At 37.6% G+C, this 9516-nt stretch overlaps 1 long non-coding RNA gene across 1 annotated transcript; it reads left to right on the top strand.

Annotated features, from left to right (window-relative positions):
• Positions 1-555: 555 nt before the first annotated feature.
• Positions 556-8986, top strand: LOC102400420. Its single transcript, XR_329126.3, has 4 exons — positions 556-729; positions 1563-1656; positions 7749-7825; positions 8604-8986. It is a non-coding gene; the product is annotated as an uncharacterized LOC102400420 (long non-coding RNA).
• Positions 8987-9516: the final 530 nt, after the last annotated feature.

Here is a 9516-nt window from a genome sequence, read left to right as displayed (position 1 = left end):
ATTTGTAAAATATGCTCAATCCCTCAACAATGAGCTTTAGGAACTCATAATACACTCCCAAATAGAATTCCTCTATATAGACATAATACCATAATTTAGAGACCAGAAGAAAAATTTTGATTGGTAAATTTTTTCTTCTGATTTAAGAAATAAGAAAAAATATTTTAAACTTCTCCTACTCACAACCTGTCTCAGGAGGATATTTTTGTAGCAAGTTGAAAAGTAATTTTCTTTCCTGCTTATACAAGAATTAAGTAGATTAACAAATCTGACAACAGAAAGCTAACGCTGTATATACTTGAGGGGAGAATATAGAGACACTTTAAAAAAATAACATTGCTTGTGCCTTGCCATTCACCAGCTACAAAGGAAAAACGAACAAGCCATATCCTAGGAGAGAATAATTACCCTGTCCAGGTTAAACTGTGTAGATGGAAATAGCACTCAAAAAAATATTGAATGCTTACAGATCTTTCATTTAATCATTTATTTCATGAGTTTGTAAGACTTGGCTCTGTGTTAGGTGCTGGAGACCCGAAAATGAAAGCACACGATTCCTGCCCTCACGGAGCTCTCATGCAAGTGGGAAGAAAAGAAAGACCAAGAAACAGACAATTACAATACAATATGATGAGTACCAGCGTGCTCCAAGGAGTGTTTCCATCGTGGATAATTCACAGTCAACTGCTGTGAGGATTATCTCAGACGTATCAAGCCTACTGCTCATATGTAAGGATTTACAAAACCCATTAGGAATATAAAACTTTAGAAATGTTCATTACTGTTATTATATCCTTGGTATTCTTTAAGAAACAGAGATAGGGTATATAAACCACATAGGATGTGGGGGTCTAAATTTTTTAATTTGTTTTCATTATAAAAAAAATAATGCATTCTTATTGTAGAGAATGCAAGCAATAAGAACTCACCAGAGGTAACCGTCATGACAGTTCACCATGTTCTATTTCATCAAAGATATTATTGACTGTAAGATGCATCCTAAATTCAAAAGTGCTAAAAAGTGGAGAGAGAAAAAAAGAATTTCAGTAAGCACTTGAAGCCTTAGGTCTATATGAAGAGAGGGCAGAAGCACCAAGGCAGTCCTGAACAAATTATACAGGAAAATCAGCAGGAACTCTGGCTTTCATGATTAATAGGTTTACATTCATTTTTATACTAACATTTTGAACTTCTGCTGTTTATTGCATTAAGAAGTAGGATTCCAGAAATCCCTGGCCCTTAGAAAATGCTCCCAAAGCTTACGTTATCAGAGCTGTCCTTAGTGCCTTAACTGCGTAAGTTAAGGAATATGATCCTCACCCTTCCAAAGCCTTAGTCTGTATTACTCAAGTGAACCTTTGCCTGGAAGGAGATAAATCTCTAGTTTTTGAAGCACTGGTCAATAAATATATATTGATCCCACATGGAACTTATCAGACATGAAAGAGCATCTGTTTTTTTTTCATTCATCATCCCATATTTGTTTTCTCTTCTAAAATCCAAAGGGTTTTAGGGAATGAAAAATGTTGTGATGTAACCTAACTGCCAGTTCTCTGTTTTAGAAACATTATGGAGGCAGCATGGTAAAACACAGTACAACAGGAAGACCTGTGCAGGGAGACCTGGGTGCTGCTCCTTAGCTCTACCATTAATAAGGTGTGTTGCTGTTGTTTAGTCACTAAGTTGTGTCTGACTCTTTTGGGACCCCATGGACTGTAGCCCTCCAGGATCCTCTGTCCATGAGATTTCCCAGGCAAGAATACTGGAGGGGGTTGCCATTTCCTTCTCCAGGGGATCTTCCCAATCCAGGGATCAAACCTGCTTCTCCTGCATTGCAGGTAGATTTTTTTTTTACTGCTGAGCCACCAAGAAAGCCCAATTAGATGTGTAATTTTAGATAAATCACTTAACCTCTCTAGACCTCTGTTTCTCATCTCTAATTGCTCTATCTAGTCCACAGGTTATTGTGCAGATCAAAAGAAATCATAAATGTGAAAGCACTTCAAAAAATGTAACACATGCATATTATAAGGTATTATTAATACATACATTTATTATTAGTCTGCAATGTCAACATTAGACTAAAGCAAGAGGAGCCCTCGCCTTGATCCCTGTACTTCAGAGGGCCCTGCATACAAATTTATTAAATATCCATTAACATGTTCCTAGAAAATATGGCCCCATCTCTGACAGCAGCAACAACATTCCTTGGAGTGATTCAGAGATTATATACAATATTTTCTGGATCTGACCCAAAGTGGATCATCTTGATTAAACACATTGAATCTGACCTCACAGCTACTCTGGGTTAAAAATGGAGATGCCATTTAAATACTGTCAGAGCAGTTAGAGTTAATTTAGACAGGAGAGTGAGTATACTAGGAGAGTTAAGTGAAACAACAGAAGATTCTCAGATAAATAAGGAATTATGGTCTGTAGTAAAAAAAATTTATTTATTTTGTGCTAACCACAGTTATTTGGTACAGACTGTTGCTTGCTATTAATGATGTTAGCAAACATTTACAAAAGATACAAACAGATCTAAGTTTCCCTACTTCACTTTTTAAATAATCTAAAATACTTTAAAAATTTTTAGAGAAAATTATTTTCCTATATAGATTCTAAATGTGACACATACAACAAAAGTGACATTCCAATAAGACAAAAGAAAATGGGGACAAGGAAATAAAAATGTTTACATGATTATGAAGACATTCACATTTAAGTATATGTATCTATATAATAATCACACATATTAGTATATAAATATGTTTATATTAATACATGCATATGTATACACATATATACATATATACTACTTTCAAAACAATGAAGTATAGTCTCCTATGAAGATAGACATGAACAAACTGAACCACATATTTCTCTTTTTTTTAATGATATCCCAACTTAAAAAATTTGAAAGAAGAATTTAACACTTTATGGATAAAGATACTGCTTAAAGACTGGTTAAAAAAAAAAATCATGTGATAGAACTTATAGGATAAAATAAAAAATTTCTAGTATCTTCTGTGATAAGGATTATCATTGCAACCCCATTAATATGTTTGAACACAATGTGTAAGATTCATGGTTTATTTCCAAATATAGATTTTGATTTAGAAATTTTATTGACAATTTCAGCTGCTATTGCCTCAGCAGAATAAAATTTCTCCAATTCTATTGAGCCAAATTTTAAAAACATCTAATATTAAGTGACTATTCTTCACGTGAAAATACTATTAAGGTTAATTTTTAAGATGTCCTCTTTTCTAAGGATTCATATTGATACATTCATGAATGAAATGATATGTCTAGGATTTGCTTCAACATAATTGGATAGAGTTGAGGAGTATAGATAAACCAAGACTGACCAAGAGTTAACACTTGTTGAAGCTGAATGATAGATACATGGGATTCTTTATATTTACATTTGTAAACATTTGTTTTTTTCCATGGTAAAAAGTTAAACAGAAAAAAACTAAATACATTGATACAAGAAAAATTACCTATTTTGCTGTTAGTGTCAACAGAACACAAATTTCATATAACATTACAATAAATGACTTTCCTGGAAAAAATAAAATACACAGAATAAGTATATGGTAATTTATAATTACATGTTTATCTTATTCCTCATCCAAACATCACCAGTCCATCCATAAGATGCAAATATATAATATTAAGTGCAATCATTTTTTAGCTGATAACTAAATATGATTAAATTATGACTTTCAGTCATATAAAAAAATTGCTTTATACATAAAAAATATTTTTTTTTTGTCAAGGAAGGTGGCTAGAACATATGTATTAAATTAATTTATTTTTAGCTTGATTTATAATTTTTAATGATTTAGACCTGTTGTTTGGAGCCCTCTACCTGTGTACTCTTGTCCTGGGTGCTAGAAATGCTAGGGACAAGCATATTGTCAAAATTTCCCTTTTATTCTTAATTTTGACAACTGAGACTGTTTGGATGATGGTAACTGGAATACTGCTTTTATTCAACTTATAATTGTCTTCCCCTGTTTATTTTAGAAAAACAATTGTGTGATTATGCTAAACATCACAAACAGAACTAGGATATCTCAAAACATTTTACCCAAAGCAGGAACCACGGTGTTCCTGATTATATTGACACTCTGCCCCTCTCCACAGACCCGTGACCAAAGCAGCCATCATCTCTTTAGCAAGAATAGGTAAGATCAAGTTACAGTCTTTTGGGGGAAGACCTTAGGGATGGTTTGAGATAACTGATCATTCATATCAAAGTTATTCTGTAGAAAGTTCTGCTTATAACCTTAATTTTTTTTGTCTAATAAAAATATTAGGCTTTAGGACAACTTGTATAGAAAGACAGTTTAAGATCCCCTATCTTTTTTCTTAATTTATTTTTTAATTGAAGGAAAATTGCCTTACAGAATTTTGTTGTTTTCTGCCAAACATCAACAAAGGTTCCCTATCTTTTATATCATGAAGGAATTTAGTTTCATATTTCCTTTACATCCAATCCCCAGACTTTTTTAGGTGAGGGGATAATTATCTGGTCAACACTTAGTTGGTCAACACTGTTAGTTGGTCAAAACCAACTAACAATTCGTTTGTTTTGTCGAACCTGTTCATATTTTCCTACCCCTGAGCCCTCTGTTTGAATTAACTGTGCATGTGTATGTGTTCAGTGATTGAACCCATGTCTCTTGTGTCTCCTGCATTGGCAGGCGGGTTCTTTACCACTAGCGCCACCTGGGAAGCCCTTTGAATTAACTGTATGATAGCTCAAATATCCACAGGGAGCAACATTTTCTGACTCATGAAAGAGCTTCTTTCCAGTAAGGTACATTCATATGACATCTCTCCAATTCTAAGACATTTTTGATTTAGGATTGACCAAAGATGTAGTAAGCACTTTTTTAGGAGGAAAAAAAATAAAAACTAAAGAAAGACTGTAAAATTAACTCAAATTTCAGAAACATTGAGATGGGGTAGAGGGGCAAGGAGTATGTCTTGGAATTGAGGAAACACTTAACTAGGGTTTTATTAAAGTGCACTTTAGAATTAAGAAAGTTATTATAATTCTTATGGGAAGCTGTGAGGAACGACAGGAGTCAGAGAAAGAAGTACATGTGGGTCATTATGTAGAAGCAGCATGGTGGCCCTCAGCTCTGGTCATAAAGGCATAAGGATGAGGATGAGGACCTAACAGGAAAGACACCCAGAGTGGAGACAAAGAGGCTTGAGAGAAGGCATCATGGGTCACGCAGGCATTGGCCTTGAAGACACAGTATATCAGGAAATTTGCCTGCAGCTGGTTTTGGCTTCCAAACAATCCTAAATAACCAGGAAACTACAGAAAGTGATTAAGGTGGCCCTTACTTCTGTACTTCCTTACCTTAGTTTATTATCAAAACCTAAACCAGGTAATGCAGAGCCTTTCAGTCAGCCTTCTTGAGAAATAGGACTGAGTAGTCTATGTTCTGACGGAGAAGGCGATGGCACCCCACTCCAGTACTCTTGCCTGGAAAATCCTATGGACAGAGGAGCCTGGTGGGCTGCAGTCCAAGGGGTCGCTGAGGGTCGGACACGACTGAGCGACTTCACTTTCACTTTTCACTTTCCTGCATTGGAGAAGGAAATGGCAACCCACTCCAGTATTCTTGCCTGGAGAATCCCAGGGACGGGGAAGCCTGGTGGGCTGCCATCTATGGGGTCGCACAGAGTTGGACACGACTGAAATGACTTAGCAGCAGCAGTCTATGTTCTGAAACATTTAAAATTATATTTAATCTTATGTTTATAAATCTAAATGTATATAGTGTAATGTTAAAATATTTTTTAATTCTATGTATTAAGAAATACAAAATGTTTTGAGACTAAATACCAGAGGGTATAGTCATTAGGTGTTACTGTGTTTATCCAATAATTGGTTTCTTTCCTGTAACAGATGAATCTGTTTCAGAATGGAAAAATAAATTAAACAGAAAACAAATTCCCTACATAAAGGTCCTATGAGCTCTTTGTAACCAGGAATGAAGTATTACAGTACACTTACTGAGCACCTGGTACTTAGTTCAGGTGGCTTGCTTCACTCTGTAAATGTCAATAACTAGCGTTTGTAAGTCTGAACTATCATAATGGTCACTTTCATGTACTAATCTCATCCTGATTCTGTAACTGGAAAAAATGACTAAAAATCATGAACACTATGTGACTAAATAGGAGAAATAAGTATTCTTTAACAGTTTGGGAATAGGAATAGTGTTTGAAGAGGGAGACAGGAAAAGAGGCATTCTGGACCTTCTTGGCAGTTTTGATTCTATCTTCAGTGGTTCCAAAAATCTAAGAGGGACAGCCTGCTACAAGAATCTTTACTATCTCTATCTTCCTAATTCCTAGCTTCTGTTCCAGTAGAGAACTTTTTGGTCTATATGTATTGTTCTATTTCTTAAGCCCTGGGTAAGAGGATGTCAGATGGTAAACAAAGGAATTGCCTCCTTCATTCACTGAGCTATTATGTGTCAGGCACCGTGCAGGGTGTCTTGGAACCAAACGTAACTAAGGTAACATTCCTGCTGTTCAGAAACTTTCACGTGATGAGGGGAAAACAGTCCGGATCTGAGACCAGGCAAGGAAACAAATCACTGGGTTACTGGTATTGATTATAGGTATATACTAAACAAGATTATTTAAATCAGCCTGCAGTGTGTGTCTTGAGGGTAGGGGATAGGACATCAGTGGTGTACTGGAATTTAAAGTCTCAACCAGGACTCCCCTGATGGTCCAGTGGTTAAGAATCCACCTGCCAATGTAGGGAACACAAGAGCTTGATTCCTCGTCTGGGAAGATTCCACACAACTGGGAGCAACTAAGGCCAGGCACCACAGCTACAGAGCCCGAGCTCTAGAGCCTGTGCTCTGCAACCGGAGAAGCCACAGCAATGAGAAGCCCACATTCCACAACTAGAGGAACCCCCACGGGCCACAACTAGAGAAAGCCAGCACACAGCACCAAAGACTCAGCACAGCCAAAAATAAATTAACTAATTAGTTAAAATGAATAAATAAAGTCTCAACCAAAGAGCAAGAATTAGCCAGATGAAGTACAGCAAAGGAATATGGAAGAACCTTCTGGCAGAGGGCACAGAAATAAAACTGGCAGAAACTGGTGAGTCATTATTTGGGGGTTGGAGCAAAAAGAGAAAGAAAAATCTCATAGATCGTCAGGTAGAAGCTGCAAAGGTCTAGGCACAGCAGTCAAAATCAAGTTTCGGTCAGATTTCTTTTCTGCCAACTTTGCTTTGGATAATGCCCCCTCCCCTTGTTAATGGGTCCCTTTGTCTGACCCAAGTCATGGCTTCTAATCTGGCTCCAGTAACTAACCTCACTTTTCTGGGTTTGGTATTTTGGCAGGTCACCACCTTTTTTAGCTTCCTCCTGCTTTGCATCCCTGACATTCATTCCTATTAAACCCTTTCATTCTGTGCATTTTGCTGCTTGTTTGGCAAGTGTTCCAGATTCCTAACACCCAGTTAAATTAAACTTAGTTTTATATGTATTGATTTTCCATTGCTAGAAAGAATACACTTACCCCAAATAAGAGCTCTCTTAGTTTTTGCTTTTGTAATGATTTTTAAAGAAATGGACAAGCACCAGGGGCTAAGGGCCAAGAAGTCAATAATAATGATAATAGCTACAAGCGTGGACTTCTGTTGGTTGCCTGCTCAGTGTCTCAGCTCTGTCTTTTTTCCTCCACAGTACCTTGATCTTCATCTGAGGACTCCACCCCTCCCTATGGAGCCCATGTGCCTTCAGAGAAGCGGACCCACTCCCTGGTTAGTTCAGACCAACCATCACATTCCATCATCCCATGTGCAGCTTTCAGATTTAAGCAAGTGAATATCACGATACTTGCTGGACTGATGGAAATCACTCTCTCTAGATGTGGATGAGGGAACATGTGCTTTACAGGACTATTGGCAGCCATATTGTGATCATGAGAGTTGCTGGCTTTAGGATAAAGCAGTAGTTGCAGAAGACAGAGAAAGATGGATGGAAAAAATCTGAACCCTTAGTGATATGGCTGAACCTGTAGTGACTGAAGACCTAGAGAAACAGTCCTTAATGACAAACCAAAGCCAGCCTTACCTCTCGACTTCCAATTTCATGAATCAGTACATTCCTTTATCGTTTAAGGCAGTTTGAGTTGTGTTTTTTGCTATTTGCAACATACAGTATTCTATGCTGTACAGCTACTATTTGTTGAAGGTCTACTATGTGCCAGGAATTATAATGAGGGGCTCCATAAAGACTAATTCTCACAACCATATATTTTTTTAATTGTAGTAAAATATACATAACATAAAATGTTCCACTTTACTAATTGTTAACTGTACAATTCAGTGACACAGTGTTGTGCAACCATCTCCACTCTCTACTTCTAATCACAACCATAGTTTGAGGTGGGCATTAATATCCTCATTTTACCAAAAAGGAAACCGATCCTCAGAGAGGTGCATCACCCAAAGCAGACCACAAGTCAGTGGTATAGTCAGGATTTAAGCCCAAGTCTGCCAATTGCAAAGCTCATATTTTTTTTCTACTTTATTACAGTGCCAAAATAAATAATCAAGCAAGAAAACACAAAACTTTGGTCAAATTACCAGCACAGGGTCCACAATACAGAGAGGAGCAGATCCAGCAAACAAAAAACAAGATAAGGAACAAAATGTGATCAGAATCCAAGTCATCAAAGGTAGGATACTAGAGGCTGGAGTCATGGGGAATAGGGGAAAACATTTAGGTTCAAGAAGTAGGGTTTGAAAGGTGGCTTATCAGATAAAGAATATCTGGTCTATTTGTTTACCAGACCCTCGTTTTTTAGGTGCACAAAATGGCACCCCACTCCAGTACTCTTGCCTGGAAAATCCCATGGGTGGAGGAGCCTAGTAGGCTGCAATCCATGGGATCAATAAGAGTCGGACACGACTGAACGACTTCCCTTTCACTTTTCACTTTCCTGCATTGGAGGAGGAAATGGCAACCCACTCCAGTGTTCTTGCCTGGAGAATCCCAGGGATAGGGGAGCCTGGTGGGCTGCCATCTGTGGGGTTGGACAGAGTTGGACATGACTGAAGTGACTTAGCAGCAACCCTTGTCCTGCCTACTTCCCAAAAGGATTTTGACCTGAAGACGAGTAAGACGTGCTCAGTCACTCAGTCATGTCCAACTCTTTGTGACCTTTTGGACTGTAGCCTGTCAGGCTCCTCTGTCTGTGGGATTTTTCAGGCAAGAACACTGCAGTGGGTTGCCATTTCCTCCTCCAGGGGATCTTCCCGATCCAGGGATCAAACCCGCATCTCATGTATCTCCTGCATTGCAGGCAGATTCTATATCGCTGAGCCATTGAACTATGCTTTAAAACAAAAATTCCCCCAATTTTATATTAAGCATTCATTAAAATAAGTCACAGAATAAAATTGATCTGTATCACAAAGGAGACATAGCCTGTGGTGAGGCCTGGCCC

The sequence above is a fragment of the Bubalus bubalis genome, chromosome 12 (genome assembly GCF_019923935.1).
Source record: "Bubalus bubalis isolate 160015118507 breed Murrah chromosome 12, NDDB_SH_1, whole genome shotgun sequence".
NCBI classification, from domain to species: Eukaryota; Metazoa; Chordata; class Mammalia; order Artiodactyla; family Bovidae; genus Bubalus; species Bubalus bubalis.
This window is presented reverse-complemented; position numbering and strand designations above follow the sequence as displayed.